Below are 20244 nucleotides of genomic sequence, written 5' to 3'. Positions count from 1 at the left end.
TAAATACGGGTCGGTTACACTTTATTATTTACCTCAGTGAATTGTCCCACACTGTAAAAAAACAGAAAATGCCAAAGTCATTCAGTCCAGATACATAAGGTAAACAAAGAAATATAAAGCTATAATATTAATGTATTATAATGGGTTATAAAAACGTATAATAATAAATATGTATACATGATGTACCCCTATGTAAAAACCTTCAGATATGAACAATCTGCATCAGGTTATCTGTGGGGTCTTAAAAAGTCCTTAAACACGTCTTAAATCTCAAAAGCAAAATTTTAGGTCTAAAAAAGTCTAAAATCTATTGAAGTATTGTGTTGTCTTTTATTTTAAAATAGAATTTTTAACTATTTATGTTTTAATTACTTTCCTTAGAGTAACATCTGTGTAAAAGTTCTCCATTTATTTACTGCTGGGGATACTAACCTGACTTGTTATTATTAAATTATTATTATATTATTAAATGTATTAAATTATAATACTGTTTTTGATATGGCAACTGAAAATCTTTTCCGATTGGGATATTCGTAAAAAAAAAATCCTTAGCATTAAGCCTTGTATAAGTCTAAAATTTCCTTCATAATGGTCTTAAAAAGGACCTAAAAAGTCTTAAATTTAACCTTGAAACAGAAACAGAAACCTTGTGCATGCTGTTGGCCTTTAGAAAGAAGCATTGTTATCGAAATCTACAGTCACCAATTGATAAAGTGCTTAAAAAGAACACTTAAAAGTGTATTTCAGGTTTTTTTTCTTTTCATTGTTACTAAAAAAGCAATTGAAAAGTCAAAATCTTACGTACCAGAAAATACTTTTTTGTTTTTTCTGTTTCAAAGTTTCATGCTAATTCTTTGCATTGCATGTCATTTCTTTTTACTTAACCTTTGACATTAGCTGTTTCTGAGTAAAGTTGTTTTTATGCACCTTTTTCTTTGTGCATCATCTGTTTATAGTCATCCAAAACATCCAAAAGTATGTGGTCACATTATGTGTAGTGAATTTTGCAACAGACCTGCTATCAAAGTGATTTCAAACTGCAAAGCAATTATGATTTTGCATAGATTTAGCAATTTACACAAGCTGTGATACACATTGACGATTTCCTGAATGAGCCTTAAAATAATACTGTCGTTTTAGCAGTGCTGAGATTAACTTTCAGCTAAGGCTTTAATGCCACAGAAAAAACTGTTACCTTTTGTTGCTACTGTAAACACTTGTATAACAACAGTGCGGTAACAACATCAAACAATACAGTCTCAAAAGTCTGCTGACACCAAAAACAACTGTAACCACTGTGATGAAGACATTTGCAGGAAAAAAATACAAGTAGGTATAAACCTTCAGTTTCATTGTTCTGCGCAAGACAAAGGTAGATTTTTTATTTTTTTGTTGAATAATTGATGACTAATTGAATGATGACTGTTGAATAATTGAATAATTATTTTGTTGAACAACGATTGATAACCAACTAATCTTCTCTGACCACATTTCTAGAACTGTTCGATCTTGCTGATTCAGACTCTATAACATCAGAAAGGTCCGACCCTTCCTATCTGAACATGCAGCTCAACTCCTTATTCAAGCTCTTGTTCTCTCCAGACTGGACTATTGCAACTCTCTACTAGCCGTGCTTCCAGCTAACTCTATCAAACCTCTTCAGCTGCTTCAGAACTCTGCAGCATGAGTGGTCTTTAATGAACCTAAAAGAGCACATGTCACTCCGCTACTCATCCGTTTGCACTGGCTGCCAGTTGCTGCTCGCATCAAATTCAAAGCTCTGATGTTTGCTTAGAAATCGACTTCTGGCTTTGCTCCTTCTTATCTGCTCTCACTTCTGCAGATTTATGTACCCTCCAGAAACTTGCGTTCTGTGAATGAACGTCAACTCGTGGTTCCCAAGAAGGGAAGAAATCACTTTCCTGAACTCTCGCATTCATTCTGCCCAGTTGGTGGAATGAACTACCTAACTACATCAGAGCCACTCACTGTCTTCAAGAAACGACTAAAAACTCAACTATTTAATCTCCACTTTCCTTCCTAATCTGCAATTGCCTCTCTGGCTTCACCGCGAACTGTACTACGAAAAAGAAAAAAAAAAGAAAAAAACCAACAACAACAAAAAAAAGTTTACTAATGTTTTGCTTCTTACATTTTACATACCAAAAACTTGCATACAGCACTTATTCATTGTTGCTCTTATAGTTGTGTAAATTGCTTCCTTGTCCTCATTTGTAAATCGCATTGGATAAAAGCGTCTGCTAAATGACTAAATGTAAATCTAATTTGTTTATAAAGGCTAGATTGTTTGCATAGTTTTTTTTTGACAATTTTCATACAGACACTTATACACTTTACAGCTCCATACGATTTAAATTCTATATTTTTACTAAATAACCAAATATCAACTCAAATCAGTCTTATACAGACTTGTACTACCCAGGTAAAAAAAATATATAATTAAATGCAACTAAAATACACTTAAATACCCGCAAATACATTTTTAGTACATTGTTATTTTTTTGTGTTAAATAAAAGTTTGATGGTTTTACACTATAAATATACTAATTAAAAGTATTTTTATACTTCAGCAGGACTTTAGTACACTTGACAAAAGTATACTAAATACCAGTAATACTTAAATAATTTTTTAGTGTACTACAATAAAGTACACTACAGAAAACACATCCAAAAGAGTTTTATTAGTATGTTTTTCAAAAGTGCGCTTTAAATGCTTTAGTTGATTTGATTAGTTGATAATCCTCAGTTTAAAATAAGTTAATATAAAAAAAATCTATTAGTAATGTATTGTAGTAGAAGTACATTTTCCCAAAAGTTGTACTTAAGTACACTTAATGTGAATGCACTATTATCACTAACACTTAAATTGATTTTGAGTGTGGTAATCTTACCAAAACATTATTGTCTTGAAGGATGTGTGTGTTGTAGGTCAATGAATGATCAGGAAAGCCAAGAATGGGCATGCAGAAGGGATGATATGTTTGTGTATATCCAGTGTAGTCAATACCATGATAATCTAAGGAAACATATGTTATACATTGCATATTCTAAAATTGTTCTGGACTGTTTATCCTTCTACTTAATTATCTTTTGTCTAACCAATTACGTGAGGATGTCTAAACAATCTAATGACATAGGTTTGTTGACTCTGTTAGCATAAACATCACTGTATTCTGAATGTAAGGAAGGATTATACTTTAAATTAGTCATAAATATATTTAAATGCTTAAAAGTAGGGTTTAAGTGTATTTCTAGTTGTAACTAAATATATATATTTTTAAAAATACAGATATAGTATGTTAAAAGCACATTTTAGTTCAATTTCAGGGTGTCTCAATAGCACAGTTGAGTACACTTAGATGGTATTAAGTTTATCTTAACATATACTAAATACTATCTTTTAGTACATTAAGTACAAAATTAGTGTGCAAAAATAGAGCACTTTTACATTACTGAAAAGTGTACTAAGTATACTTAAATAAAGTGCATTTTAGTGCACTTTTTTTTACCTGGGTATAATAGTCATCATTGATCATGCCACCCCCAAAACGTTTCCTTAACACATTGAGAAAATTATTCTTTAAAATAGTTCTAAAATAGTGTATATATTTATAAAATAGTTTTATCCTGTCAAGCCGTTTACAGAAATTTAAAAGCAACATTGATATATCTTGCCTTTTCTATGAATTTCCACTGAAAGTGTAGCTCACATATTATAGGAATGTCCTTTTGTTCAATATTTTTAGATTAATGTAACTGAATTAATAAACAAATCATTGATCTCGCCATGTGATCTGTCATCATGCAGCAAACTACTAGGTGTCCGACCTGACAGCCTCCTTTTTAGCTCCGCCCCCGCCTGCACTCAGCTAATCTCACCTTATGATTTAAAATGGTTGACCTGTTCACATGTCTTGAAAATGGTCACCTGATAGGTCACATGTATCCAGTTTTGTACTAATCAGTTCGACATCCTTTTTAATTTAAAGCATTTCTTACAGATATGGTTTTAATATAGATGTAAAGCAACCCATGTGATTAAAAAGGAAGCACACACATGTAAGCTACTCAGTTGTTGGCTTGTTTGTTTGCTTCCAGCATATTCACCAGTGCTATTTGATGACTCACTGATTAGCAGAGGCCATGTATGTGAAACTGAAAACAATATTGACAGTTCAGCATTGTTAGCCGTGAGCCATGCTGTAAAAATGACTCATTAGATCTGAGAGTTAACCTCCGAGTGGACTGCTAGAGAGTAGGAACTACAGTTGAATATTAATAACAGAGCATTGCTTTAAAATAGACAGGAAAATGTGACATGCAGTTTGAGGGGAATGAAACTGACTCAACGCCATGTTTGTATTTTGTAGTCCCACTTGCCGTATGAGTCACATAATAAGAGTTATTTTTCATTCAGATGACATCAGTGCTCTAACATTATGTGTAGTTGATCAGATAATTAATCAACAGGCTATTAATAGGTAAACATATGAAAGAGTGTTTTTTCCCTTCCCTCATGCACAGATTTTCTCATTAACCTTTTGGTATCCTGGATGTGGTGCACTTGCGGTAGCTGGAACATCTGTGCTATAATTGCACATTAGCATAAGTATTTCGTTATTTATTTATTTCATTTTTTTGCAGCCTCATGAAAAACAAATCTAGTTCTTTATTCTTATACTTTCAGTTTACAAATATATAAACATTTAGAGATTATACTGCTTTTATTTTGATTCCAAAATTCAAAGTAGTGGCTATTTGGAGACATATAACATGCATAATAAGTAGACATGTGTTGTTATAACTATGACATCACCGCATCGGAACAGCAGATGCATCTTTAAGATATGTCTGGAAAAAATCCCATCAAACACATTGTCATACATATTCTATGAGTACTTCCGCGGTAAAAGCCTGTCTTCGTGGAGGTTTGAACTCAAATTATAACCGGCCAGATGTTCGATACACATTCCTCCGGAAAACATTATCGTGCGACTTTCGTGGAAAAAGTAACACCTGTTCAGATTCAGCACTTTTCGACTGAGGTGGTGAAGTTAATAAATAATGTGAGTTTTCAATATGAGGTTTTCAATGAGAAGTGTTTTTTTTTTTTTTTGTGAGTAAATGCCATAGAACAGCTTCTGGAACAGGTATTTGTTAAATGGTAATGCAAAAGTTGTTTTTAGAGAGCAGAGCAGTTTTAAATAAACTACCAAAACGTATAATGGTATACACTCACTGGCCACTTTATTAGGTACACCTCTGAAACTCCTTGTTAACGCATATTTCTAATCAGCCAATCACGTGTACTCAATACAACTCAATACATTTAGGCATGTAGACATGGTCGATACGTTCTGCTGCAGTTCAAACCGAGCATCAGAATGGAGATGAAAGGTGATTTAAGTGACTTTGAACATGGCATCGTTGTTGGTGCCAGACAGGCTGGTCTGAGTATTTCAGAAACTGCTTATCTACTGTAATTTTCACGCACAACCATCTCTGGGGTTTACAGAGAATCATCAGAAAAAGAGAAAATATCATGTGAGCGGCAGTTCTGTGGCCAGACTGGTTTGAGCTGATAGAAAGGCAACAGTAACTAACCAAACCTTGAGGCGGATGGGCTACAGCAACAGAAGACCACAGCGGGTGCCACTCCTGTGAGCTAAGAACAGGAAACCGAGGCCACAATTCACACAGGCTCATCAAAATTGGACAACAGAAGATTGGAGAAACGTTGCCTGGTCTGTTGAGTCTCAACTTCTGCTGCGACATTCGGATGGTAGGGTCGGAATTTGACGTAAACAACATGAAAGCATGACTCCATCCTGCCTTGTATCAATGGTTCAGGCTGCTTTTGGTGTAATGGTGTGGGGGATATTTTCTTGGCACACTTCGGGTCCAGTAGTACCAATTGAGCATTGTGTCAAAGCCACAGCATACATGAGTATTGTTGCTGACTATGTCCATCTCTTTATGACTACAGTGTCCCCATCTTCTGATAGGCTACTTGCTGCAGGATAACGCACCATGTCATAAAGCACGAATCATCTCAGACTGGTTTCTTGAACATGATAATGAGTTTACTGTACTCAAATGGCCTCCACAGTCACCAGATCTCAATCCAATAGAGCAATAGTGCAGCCAACTGCTTTATGCTGTCATGTCAATATGGATCAAAATCTCTGAGGAATTTTTCAGTATCTTGATGAATCTATACCACAAAGGATTAAGGCAGTTCTGAAGGCAAAAGGGGGTCCAACCCGATACTAGGAAGGTGTACCTAATAAAGTGGCCGGGGAGAGTATTTGTGATTTGTAAATCTGTACGAATATAAGCAAGGAAGCATTATAAACCCTTCAGACTTCATTTAAACTCGAAATAGGAAACTAGTGGCATGATATAATAGCAACTTAAACATTCAAATATTTCTCAAATAAGGCTCTACAGATAAAGAAAGTTTTCACAGTATTTCCTATAATATTTTTTCTTCTGGAGAAAGTCTTATTTGTTTTGCTAATAGTTTGAATAAAAGCAGATTTAATTTAAGTTTTAAAAAACATTTTAAGGTCAATATTATTTGCCCCCTTAAACAATTTTTTCCCCCCAATTGTCTACAGAACAAACCATCGTCATACATTCATTCATTAATTTTCTTTTTGGCTTAGTCCCTTTATTAATCTGGGGTCGCCTCAGCGGAATTAACCGCCATCTTATACAGCATATGTTTTACGCAGCAAATGCTCTTCCAGCTGCAACCCATCACCTGGAAACACCCATACAGCTGAGGCTCGAACCAGCGACCTTCTTGCTGTGAGGCGATTGTGCTACCCACTGGGCCACCGTGACACCCCTAAATCGGTTTAGATTATTGAAATGTATTATTAAAACAGCTGTTCTGAAATTCCCCTAAACCGAATAGCAGTGCACAAAAACTATTTAGCTTCACCTATTTAGACCACCTATTAAGCTATTTAGACCCAGTCGAGGCTCGAATCAACGACCTTCTTGCTGTGAGGCGACAGCACTAACCACAGAGCCACCGCGACACTCCATTGTTATACAATTAATTGATAAACATATACAATTTATACAAGGACCTAATTATCCTAACTTGCCTAATTAAACTAATTAACCTAGTAAATGTCACTTTAAGCAGAATACTATTATCTTGAAAAATATCTAGTAAAATATTATTTACTGTCATCATGGCAAAGATAAAATAGAAATTAGTAGAAATTAGTTATTAAAACTATTATGTTTAGAAGCGAGTTGGAAAAATCTTCTCTCTGTAAAACAGAAATTGGGGGGGAAATATACAGGGAGGCTAATAATTCAGGAGGGCTAATAATCCTGATCGTACATCATTGTTCACATAAAAAAAAAAAAAAAAACTATTCACTTTTATACACAAAATGCTTTTATTACTTGTAAATGTCACAAATCCTCAGGAACTGGTGGCTAAAATTTAAAATGTAAAAGTAATTTTCAGAGGAAAGTGTGTCGGCATCCGTCCTGTGTTAGCAAACATAACCTTAATAATTGGGCATTTAAATTTTTAAAGTAAATGTAAAAGTAATTTTCATGGCACAATTTGGTCAGGTCTTGACATTCAACAATTTAAAGGACATTTGAAAAAAAAAGCTGAGTTTTAATAAAAAGAAACATCATTTGTGACGTAAAATCTATTACAGAATGTTACAGTGACAGCAGTACTTCTCATCTTATATTAATCTTTTCTGCTGTTGCCAGCTCCACTATCGAAAAAAAAATTTGACACCCCAGCTGCCGGGAAAAAAGTAAAATGACGGGTTTTATTACAGTGTACATATTGTTTTTGTTGTCTCTTTTCTCATTTATATCTACACTATGCAAAATGTTTCCACAAAATTATAATGACAAATCTAAAAAATCCCATACATAAAGTACACCCGGCCGTAAACCCTCATCTCGAAAAATCAGGAAAGGTGTTTATCTACTTTAGGAATTTCTTTAGAGCAGTGGTTCTCAAACTGTGGTACGTGTACCACTAGTGGTACGCGGGCTTCCTTCGAGTGGTACGCGAAGGAATCAAATATGTCATATGTACATGCTACATATATTTCAAAATTTATCCAAAGTTATTTATATGTGAATATGACATATAATAATATTCATTTTATAACATATAACCTATATTTCTGAGGTCCAGGCAACATTTTCAGGTGTTGATTAATTGGCTACTATATGTTAATACTTTGCATTTAAGTACAGCATTTTTCTTTTTACCTTAAGCATATTTTAATTTAAATGTTGATGTTTTTATTTATTTATTTATTTTTTTTACATATAAGCACAGTACAGTGTTAATGTTCAGACTATTTGTGTTTAAAGTGGCTGACAATAATAAATATTCTTAATAATAGGAATTAATCTGCCACAGTTTTTAACTGTGCAGAACTGTAGCTGCTTTACCGGGCTACTACTACGCTACTGTATTTCAGGACTGCTCATTATGGTGGTACTTGGAGAGAACATTTTTTTCAGAGGTTGTACTTGGTGAAAAAAGTTTGAGAAGCACTGCTTTAGAGGATTAAAATGCAAGGTGTCCCCTTCACCCTCATCTACATGTGATGGAATCAATTAAAACGCAACTAAATACCAGGGGTCCATTCTTCGTATGTGGATTTGGTTATTGATGTTTTGACTCTGTAAGAAAAAATGATGACGAAGAAAATCTCAATGAAGATGTTTATTCAGCATAGCAGTCTCAAAATACATGGCAGTACCTTGGTCAGAATGAACCCTGAACATTCCTAAACTCAAACCTTTATATTGTTTTTGATGTTGCCTTAAGATATTAATGAAGTTGCTCCCTGGCTTTTGACCCAGCTGTTCTCCCTATCTCTTCATGTTAACGCAGTTTCAACACCATTGATGAGATGGTTCTCTGTGCACCACACCCATCCCCATTCTACAATTGTTACCATTTGGTCGAGATGTAGTCACCTCAAACGATGCAGAGACAAGACCCTGCTGACTTCTCTTATCTCTCATAAGTCAGTCCTCTTGGGAAATGAGCATCAATTCACCATTTAGAGTGGAAGTTGGGTCGAGGCAGACTCATTTCTTACAACTCGATCCAGGATTGCTTCGTTCTTCAAAACTCATCCGAGTGTTGTTGTCATAGCAACAGGTCTGGCAGCTCAAACCCATAGACATATACACTAGATGTTGCCTATGCTATTGCTGTCTATTGGAAGGAATGCATCAATATAGCTGCCATTTCAAGAGTTCACACTTAGCTGATGATTTACAAAGCTCATTTGGCATGCTGTCCCGGGAGAGAGCCCCGAGCTCAAGGGCTCCTCGAGCCCGGGGCTTCCTCCCGTTGGCAGAGCAAGAAGGGAGCCCGAGCTCGGTGGACCTCAGAACTCCTCTGCTGCTGTAGCTAAGGGAACGTAAGGGATTAGACAAGCTTGATTGTTATGTATGTTGAATGTCTTTGGATGGTGGGAGGAAACCGGAGAACCCGGGGAAAACCCACGCGGACACGGGGAGGACATACAAACTCCCCACAGAAACACCCACCGGTCCTATGGAACTAGGGCCGGCAGTATTCTTGCTGTGTGGCTCGCAGTGCTAACCACTGGACCGCCGTGCCGCCCAATCACAGGTAAAGGAGGAGAATAGGGGAGGAGGGGGGTTTCTTCCAAACGAAGATAAAGTGAACTAAAAACTGAGGCTATTTATAGTGGCTTAGGGCTCATATGATTGAAAGATTAGTGATTAGCAAATGCAAGACTGGCCGTGATAAATCATAAGCACGTGATCCTCTCGAAATTAGTTTATGAATAAACTTCACTTTGGCACAGGGTAGCGCTCCTTTGAAATGAACCAAGTGGGGCCAAGGTGCAGTGGTGGACGGGAGTTTTCCTGGTGATGGGGAGTTTTCCTGGTAGTCAGTACGTAAATTTTTATTTTACATCACTTTTCTACATCAATGAATAACCATGGATGGTTATCTACATGAATGGCACTGCAGCATCTTGTCATATTTAATTGACATTTTCGCTGATTTTCTTCAACAAAACTAGCATAATCCAAGTATTTAGTGCAAATTGGTGCTACTTTGCGTTATGGTCAGTGCAGTAAGAAATCTTACCTATGAAATGATATGCATTTATGCTTTGTTTGCTCAGTACTAAAGCCGTACGCAGCGCAAAAGTCCAGTATATTCAGATTGGCTTTGGTCTTGTGCGGTTGAATGACTTCTGTCCTGAGAGCACAGTGCAAATATGGTGGCAGTGTTGACGAATGATCAGGGCCCGTATGCAATATCTAACGTATACATCTATGGCTTATTTCATATAAACAGGATTAGATAGAATTTTGTAATATTTTGCTCAAATTCATTATTGAATATCAATCAATCGTTGCATTGCTGATCATAATTTCGAGGATCGATAGATTATTCCTTCACAACACACGCAGTGATCTTAGATCAGTTTATTCAGATATTTTAATCTGATTTGCCAACTTGTTTGAAGAACCAAATTAGCCAGAAATCAGTCAGTTATTAAGATTAAAAGATCCAGGATCTGACATATCATCTTAGATCATTTAAGCAATGTACGAAGAACGGACCCCAGGTGTAAACCTACTCTATTACCGTGGGAAGTTTGTAGTCTAATGCAAGGGTGTCCAAACTTGGTCCTGGAGGGCCGATGTCCTGCTTAGTTCAGCTCCAGCTTACTTCAACAGAATTGACTGGAAGTTTCTAGTATACCTAGAAAGAGCTTGATTGGCTGGCTCAGGTGTGTTTAATTGGGGACGGAACTAAAATATGTTGGACACCAGCACTCCAGGATTAAGTTTGGGCACCTCTGGTCTAATGGGTCAACCTTGCAATTAGACATTTTTTTTTTATGAGGACCTGGCAACCCTGATTTTACCTTACTTTTAATGTAAAGTGCAGAGATTTGTAGCTCAAATGTATTAGACTTGCCATTACCAGTTGTTTTAGCTGTATTAAAACAGTGCTTTATGCTGCTTAAACCGGAACATGATGTTAGTATAGGGTCATCATCAGTTTACTTTAGAATTATAATCATACACACACTGGATAGTAAAAAAAAAGTGTTACAGTTTACTGCAATTTATTATTAGTTATACATTTAATTATCATTAGTTATACATTTAATTAAATTTTAATTTAATTTAATTTGTCTTTAAGCAAAGATTATTCACATCCAAAATAAAAGTTTTGACAATATATGTGTGTATAGTGAATTCAGAGTTTTTAGCCCCCCTGTTAATTTTTTCCCAATTTCTGTTTATCGGAGAGCAGATTTTTTCAGCACATTTCTAAATATAATAGTTTTAATAACTCATTTCTTATAACTAATTGTTTTATTTTTGCAATGATAACAGTAAATAATATTTTACTAGATATTTTTCAAGACTTAAAGTGACATTTAAAGGTGTAACTAGGTTAATTAGGTTAACTAGGCAGGTTAGGGTAATTAGGCAAGTTATTGTATAACGATGGTTTGTTCTGTAGACTATCGAAAAAAAATAGCTTAATATAATATATAATAGCCGAAATAAAAAAATAAGACTTTCTCCTGAAGAAAAAAATATTATCAGACACACTGAACATTTCCTTGCACTGTTAAACATAATTTAGGAAATATAAAAAAATTAAATAAATAAAAATCTAAGGGGGGGCTAATAATTCTAACTTCAACTGTGTATATGCTTATTATGTATTATTATAGATTTATTATGCGATATAATTAATATCTAAATTAGGGCCGAACAATATATGGTTTGAGCATCAATATCCCAATGTGTGTATATCCGCAATAGATTATTTAGTAAAGATTAAAGGATAAAGATTCATTCATTAATTTTCTTGTCCGCTTAGTCCGTTTATTAATCCGGGGTCGCCACAGCAGAATGAACCGCCAACTTACCCAGCAAGATTTTACGCAGAGGATGCCCTTCCAGCCGCAACCCATCTCTGGGAAACATCCACACACACACTCATACACTACAGACAATTTAGCATACCCAATTTTCCTGTACCACATGTCTTTGGACTGTGGGGGAAACCGGAGCACCCGGAGGAAACCCACTCGAAGGCAGGGAGAACATGCAAACTCCACACAGAAACGCCAACTGAGCTGAGGTTCGAACCAGCGACCCAGCAACCTTCTTGCTGTGAGGCGACAGCACTACCTACTGCGCCACTGCCTCGCCCAAGGATAAAGATATCATCAAATAAAATAATTTACAAATTATTTATACAATACTTTTCTGTACTGTTAGACTCTTCAGAAAACCATAAAGCCCAGTTTATTTATTTATTTTTGCTTGTAGTTTATTATGATTTATGCAGACGCATTGCATAAAAACAAACTTGATCATCCCAGTCTAAATTAATGAAATCTTTCCAAATAGAGCTATTTAAGTCATTTGGTGAAATTATATTCACATCGACACATATTTTACCGCAAAGTGTCCAAACATAATTTTTTCCAAAATCATGCAGCCCTAATCTAAATAGAAATAAACACTCAAATATATTACGCATGCCTGTATGTATTTATATATATATATATATATATATATATATATATATATATATATATATATATATATATATATATATATATATATATATATATGGATGTAATATATTTATACCTGTAATTTCCATATAGGAAAGATTATCATAATCCTTATGAAAATGAATGGATTTATTATCATCAAATGGAGCAATCCTGTTTTTTTTCACTCGATTGATTTAACATTTGTACAACCACAGTATTACTATATGTGTTTACTATGATTTACTACAGTGGTTTTATTCATTGTGAAACCATTGGTCATTTTCATAACGGAAGGTTCTCACAATCACACCCTTACACTAAAAATAAAACAATGTCTAGTTAAAGCGCGCTGTAACCACAAATCAAGCATGGTTTAGCGACCATAAAAATAAATGACTAATATAATTAGCCATGTGTTTATTTTATTTTAGTTTATTTATTTATTTTGTATTTCAGTCATGGCTTAATTTTCGTTTATCTTGGCAGTTTTTGAAAATAAGGTGACATATACTTATTTTATGAATATTATTTCTTGTGATTACTTTAACAGAGGTGGCAGAGGTCGCCTTACAGCAAGAAGGTCTCTGATTTGAGTCCTGGCTGGGCATTTTTTTTTTCTTTTCTTTTTTTTTGATTTGTTTATTAAACTTTTACAGATATAACAAAGTATTTTTACAGAGAAATCTAAACAAATATTATTCCCACTCCTACCCTCTACACAAGTTGAAATCACATATATCTAACAGAGAAAAGAAGAAAAAAAAAACAATACTAATGATAATAAAAATAGTAATATAAATAATAATAAAATAAATAAATAAAAACAAATAAGTAAATAAAAAAAATAAAAATAAAACATCTGTACAGAATACACATATACTTTGCTAATACAAAAAAGGAATCCTCGTGTATTTATAAGTGTATGTGTGCATTAGAATTGAATGGCCTTAAGATTTAAATTGACTGTTTGTGGAGATACTGGCCAGTTGGCATTTCTGTGTGGAGTTTGCATGCTCTCCCCGTGTTCGCTCCGTTTTCATGGGCTATAAATGAATTGGGTAAACAAAATTGGTCATATAGTGTATGAGTGTGTGTGTGTCAATGTGAGAATGTGTGGGTGTTTTCCAGTACTGGGTTGCGGCTGGAAGGGCATCCGCTGTGTAAAACATCTGTGGGAATAGTTGGCGGTTCATTCCGCTGTGGCGACCCCTGATAAATAAGGGACTAAGCCGAAGGAAAATTATTGAATACTTCAACAGAAAGTTATTCTGCTGTCACAAAGTTAGCAAGTGGCACAATCATAACAATTTTCAATAGAGGCCCTTTAAAAAAGCACATCAATCAGAGTAGAGTAATATCAGACTAGGCCTATTGATTGTGAGAGAAAAGTTGCATTGAAATGCGTTACAAGCCTTAAAGTAATATTTAGTAAATTAGTTACTTGCTATGAAGGGGTTACAAAAATTTTCGAGTTTCTTCTGTTGAACACAATAGAAGATATTTGGAAGATAGTTGCTTACTGCTGTTTTTATTTATTTAATAGTAATTATTGTGGATGTCAACATACAGTTGAAGTCAAAATTATTTGAAATACACATTTTTTTCAAATATTTCCCAAATGATGTTATCAGAGCAATACATTTTTCTCAGTATTTCCTATAATATTTTTTCTTCTGTAGAAAGTCTTATTTGTTTTATTTTGGCTAGAATAAAAACAGTTTTTAATTTTCATAACAATTTTAAATTCAGCTGTAGTTACCAATACTTCAAACAAACTTGGCACGTATAGGATGAGTAAAATGTGGAGGGTAAACTATGCCTTTAACACAAAGATAACAATCTGAAGAGTGACAGTTTTTCATATAAGTACAGTTCGGTTTTAATCGCAGCATTTTTGTACCAATAACATGACGTATCACTGATGTAAAAAATATTTTGAAAATGTTGCTTACTGGTAGCCGTTTATATTTATTCATTAGTATTTATTCTGGATTTGAACATACAGTTGATATCAAAATTAATTTACTCATTCATTTTCCTTCAGTTTAGTTCCTTTACTCATCAGGGTCACCACAGTGGAATGAACCACCAACTTATCCAGCATATGTTTTACACTGCCAATGCTCTTCCAGCTGCAACATATTACTGGGAGACATCCATTCACACACTATGGCCAATTTAGTTTATTCAATTCGCCTATACCGCATGTCTTTGGTCTGTGGGGTGTACCTGGAGGAAACCAACTCGAACACAGTGAGAGTCTTATTTGGGTTGCGTTTGGAAGGGCATCCGCTGCATAATAACATATTCTGAATCAGTTGGCGGTTCATTCCGCTGTGGCGACCCCTGATTAATAAAGGGACTAAGCCGAAAATAAATATGAAATAGTCTTATTTGTTTTATTTCGGCTAAAATGAAAACAGTTTTTAATTTTTTATGATAAATGTAATCACAGGCTGTAGTTTCCAATAACTCGAACAAGTTTGGCACGTGCAGGATGAGTAAAAATTTGGGGTAAACAATTCCTTCAACACAAAGTTAGCAATCGCGTCAGTTTTTCTCATAAAAAAAGGCAGCTCGTTTTTAATCGCTGCACTTTCGTACCAATAACACGACATATTACTGATGTAAAAAGATGCGCATTGATCTGCATGAGTTGATCTGCATGTGTGTGTGTGTGTGTGTGTGTGTCACACTCTTATGTTCCTGTCATCCTCCCAGTCATCAGATGGTGGGCAGACTCACTCACGGCTGGGCACTCAACCGATGGCAGCTGTCCTGTAGGAAGTGCAGTTGGCACGGCTTGATCTGCGATATCTCTCCCCTTACATCGCCTTGGCATCGTGTCACGGTATAAATATGCAATACTTCTTCCACTGCACACTTTTTAGACTCTCAACTTCTCGTCCATCCAAAAAAGAAAAAAAAACCCGTGTAGAATCGTGTTAAGTCGCGGCATAATAAGGTGTTTCGTAATTGTATTAATTACAAAATCACAAGCCTCACAGAGGAGGTCCATATTGTCCGTGAGGGGATTTTGGGCGCTGAAGGGCTCGTTAGTGTCCAGCAGGGGGCGCTCTTGCCCAATCACTTTCCCATCAGTCAAGCTCCTCAAGGGACTGCCTGTGAGAGGCAGTCTGTTAGTTCTGACACACATCCGATCAAACCAGCCTGATTTCGGCGCTCAGAGACAGTAAAGCTGCCTCGGATTTAATCCTGCGATTCTGACATTTGTTGAATTACTGATGATTATGACTAGTGTATTATGTTATTATATTTTTATGTTGTATAATTAGGAGTAGGGTTAGGATGTACGATCTTATTTTATTAGCATTTGTTGGTTAGACTTTTGTTACACAAAACAATACATTATAGGCATGTAATTATGTTTTCTTCACTCCTCTTTACTGTTAGTAAACGAAGCTTAAATAATTTGGAAGAAACACACTGAACTAAATGTGACAATTTCAAGTAAAACATACCCTTTTGAAATACAGAAAAATAAATACACTGCAATCATTTTTTAAAATCATTTTTGCAGTGTTTGTCTTTATACCATATTTTTAAAACTGATTTCAACATGTATTAGTTTTATTTTTTAATTTATGCTTTTAAAACTGCTAATGTGAGGGATTTTAAGTGCATAATTACACAAATATTCCATAAAATACGTAACCCTGGTTCTTTATGTCATTTTCAAAATCTTTTTATGATTTAATATTTATTTATACAGTTGAAGTCAGAATTATTAAACCCCCTGTTAATTTTTATCCCTGATTTATGTTTAACAGAGATTTTTTTCAGCACAATTTTAAACATAATAGTTTTAATAAGTCATTTAATAACTGATTTATTTTGTCTTTGCCATGACCATGATAACAGTAAATAATATTTGACTAGATATTTTTCAAGAAACTTCTATGCAGTTTAAAGTGACATTTAAAGGCTAAACTAGGTTAATTAGGTTAACTAAGCAGGGTAATTAGACAAGTTATTGTATAACGATGGTTTGTTCTGTAGACTATCCAAAAATATAGCTTAAAGGGGCTAATAATTTTGTCCCTAAAAGTGTTTTTGAAAAATATAAAAACTTTTTTATTCTAGCCAAAATAAAACAAATAAAACTTTCCCTAGAATTTTTTTTTATCAAACATACTGTGAAAATTTCCTTGCTCTGTTAAACTTCATTTGGGAAATATTTAAAAAATAAAAAAAAAAATCAAAGGGGGGCTAATAATTCTGACTTCAACGTATTTAATAATTTGCTGGTTAAATCAGTGATGCCGCTATTTAATTAATGAATTCTTTCAAGCTTGTAGCTTTCAGATGTATAACAAAAATATTTATTATTATAAGTATTTATAATATAAAAAAAAATGTTTTTTAAATTACAAATCAGAACACCACAAAAGAAAAATGTAACATTACAGTCATCAGCAGATTTAAATAGCAAATATAAGTACACTCATAATTCTATCTTTTAAATTCATATTTTTAATAGGAAGCTCTACAATATTTTTTTGTGCATATACATTAGATTAGTAAGTACTGAAGATAATCTAGAGCTTATCTTACAAAATAACGATCCAAAAACTAGTACACAACAATGTATATGTTATAGAAAAAAAAATCAATGAAAATTTTAAAAAAGAAGGAAAGAAAAGAAAATAAAAATTTAGTTAAAATTTTGTAGGCTGCAATTTATTTTTGCAATATTTTGCTTAAATATAATAGCATCTTTTAATTTCTAAAAATGTTTGGTGACTAAAATATTATTTTATAAAAATATATTGGTTTAATAAATCTGTTGTTTTTAATATGCATATAACATGCACCAAAATATTATAAATGTTTCCTAATTTGCTTATATTCACTGAGAAATGGATAAAAATATTCATATTTTAAAATGAACTCAATTATGCTGAGCACTGAAGATAAAATATTATACAATACAGCTATATTTTAATACCCTTCTTATAATTGTTGTTTTGATAAAAAAAAAGATTCCCCATTAATATTAACATTTATATTCCCTATTAAACCTTTAGGGTCAACTAACATCCACCGCATGTACTTCCAAAATAAAACCCACCATTTACTTTCCAAAATATTTAACCAAGGCCTCCCATACAGTAGGTGCAATGGGGGGAAATTACCAGCTGATGAACCTGTTGAACCCTGCGCGCTCGGCCAGGATGTTGAGAGCCTGCTCTGCGGTAATTGAAATCCTTTGACCCGTCACCAAGGGGAAGATTTGATCATAATATAGAGCATGGTTGCAAATGAAAACAGCGCTCTTTCGCGTTCTCCCTCTCAATCTTCAACCCACCTCCAATAACACTGAGTTCATACGGATCAATCCCTCAGTTCATCCCGACCCTGAATGGGTTTAAAAATATAATATATTTAAATGTTTTTTTTTAAAGAGAGGACTGATATTAAATGAATTACTCTTAAAGTAATGGAGTCGTAATAACCTAGTGCACTCCATAGTTTTAGCATGATAAAAGCAGACGGCGAGTATTGTCGACAACAGCCCCTCTCAAGGCCGAGGCTAGTAATTCAGCGGCCGCTTTGCCACGCTGGTCGCCATGGCAACATCCTACACCGTTCGCTGAGAGTTGAAGGTACCACCCACTCTCATTGTTCACCGTTCGCCCCGGCTAATGCATATTCATAGTCACAGCGAAGCCATTACCCAAGGCTTTTATTGGTCCGTGTATCCATCAGCCGCACAATGCCATTACAAATGCTGCAATTCACCTATCTATGGCCTCTTAATTAAGAGGGACTAGATTAATAACCTCGGGCGATTTGATTAATAAAGCAACAGGAGTGTATCTGATTCGTAAAGAAGGGGGAGGTGAAAAAAGGAGGCGACTCAAGACAGGTATCAGAATGACGTTTTTTTTTTAAATCAGTTGTAAAGCAAAATATTGATGGGATCGCAGAGACGACACAAAAGCGATTTGCTCGTGAGATAATTGCTTCATCAGAAAGTGTACAGGCGTTTTTCCCTCTTTTTTAGCATGAATAAAAGATCAAGTCAGAAGCAGCTCGAGGCCTTGAAACACATCAGCCTCCTACACACACACACACTTATATATACACACACACATAAAAATGTTCACCTTAAGTTGGTCGACGGAGCTTTGGCAACAACAGAAGTACAGTGGAATAAATTAAAAACAGACTTGGCTAATGGCGCTTTTTAAATATTCTATATATATTTCTATTGATATAGATCTATCTAATTTAAGTAATAACACTGGAGCTATAATTTCAGACTTGACCAATTTACGTTGAAAATTGTGTTTAATTATGGTTAAATTAGTAAACAAGACATTAATTTATGAAATATTCACTGATTTGCTTATATAAAATACTAATTTCAATTTTTGTTTAATAAAATGAATATAAACAATCAAATAAACACACACACGCACATCTCTTGGTAAAAAATCATCAGAATATAGATATGAATCTGCTGTAGTGCTGCTTTAAATGTTTTGTTGATATAAAATACATACAATAAAATTTGTTGTATAAACCAGCATTTAAAACGAAATAAAATTAAAGTAAAACCAAAAAAATAAAAGCAATTTGTTACTTGAAATTAGCCCTAGGCAGGGACGATAACCACTTTTAAGGTTTATCGCGGTTTGGAAATGTCAAGGTAAAAAAACACTGTTCCTAAGGTATATGTAAAGGTTTTTTTTTTTTAAGTGTTTTTTCATCTATTGTAAAGAAATCTGTGTTTTTGAAACCAATGAAGACAGCAGAAGTCAATGGTTTATTTAAATTATTTAGCCTGACACGGTTATTGCTCCAAAATATTATAAATGTTTCCTAAAATATATTTTGTGCAGTGGGGAAACAAGTTGTTTTTTACTAAAATGTGAGCTTTAATCACAGCCATGATATTTTTATCCAAGGTTATCAGTAACTTATACCGGCCGATGCCTAATTAGGGCTGCACAATATATAGTTTCAGCATTGATATCGCAATGTAATCGTTCACAATAGTCACATCGCGATATACACAATGTTAAGTCTGGGTTTTAATTGATCATTTTGCAAGTGTTTTTTGAGACCTGTGTGAGGGTTTTAAAAGCATTCAGGTATAAGATATTGTAGTGTTTTTAACTTTGACAAATTAATAACAACAAATTCTATTGATTTGTTTTAGAAAAGGAAGACTATGCAGTAGGCATGGGACAATAACCATTTACAAGGTATACAGTGGTTTGGAAAAGTTAAGGTTTTCAAACAGTCAAAATTTTCTGCTATACTGTTTATAAGGTACCGGCGTGTGTAAGACTTTGACATTTACATTTTTTAGGACAACAGTATCTGCAACAGAACAGATATCCAAAGATGCAGTTTTAAATTGTAAAAATAAATCTGTGGTTTGGAAACAAATGAAGACGTCGATAATTCATTCTCATTATTTAGCCTTACATGTTTACTGCTCCAAACTATTTCAAATGTTTCTCAAAATAAAATATAGTGTGTTCAAAAAGGAAAAAAAATATTTTTTTTTTATACCCGAACATTTAAAAAGAATATTTTTTAGAGCAGTAATCACAATACAGGGTCATCATACTGTCATGCATATGCAGTATTA

At 34.3% G+C, this 20244-nt stretch overlaps 1 protein-coding gene across 8 annotated transcripts in view; it reads left to right on the top strand.

Annotated features, from left to right (window-relative positions):
• det1 (DET1 partner of COP1 E3 ubiquitin ligase) overlaps positions 1 to 20244 on the top strand; it is a 95326-nt gene that overhangs the window by 167 nt on the left and 74915 nt on the right. For 2 of the 8 annotated variants that reach the window (XM_073941736.1, XM_073941734.1), the window contains exon 1: positions 18267 to 18507. The exons of 1 other annotated variant lie outside the window; for it this stretch is intronic. The gene's annotated coding sequence lies outside the window, so the exon portion shown is untranslated. Of the gene's footprint in view, positions 1 to 15338; positions 15469 to 18266; positions 18508 to 20244 lie in introns of those variants that run through there. 5 more of the 8 variants (XM_073941740.1, XM_073941742.1, XM_073941739.1 and 2 more) reach the window with 5 other exon arrangements.

The sequence above is a fragment of the Danio rerio genome, chromosome 25 (genome assembly GCF_049306965.1).
Source record: "Danio rerio strain Tuebingen ecotype United States chromosome 25, GRCz12tu, whole genome shotgun sequence".
Classification (NCBI taxonomy): Eukaryota; Metazoa; Chordata; class Actinopteri; order Cypriniformes; family Danionidae; genus Danio; species Danio rerio.
The sequence above is the reverse complement of the archived record's forward strand: the minus strand, read 5'-3'. Positions and strand labels throughout refer to the sequence as shown.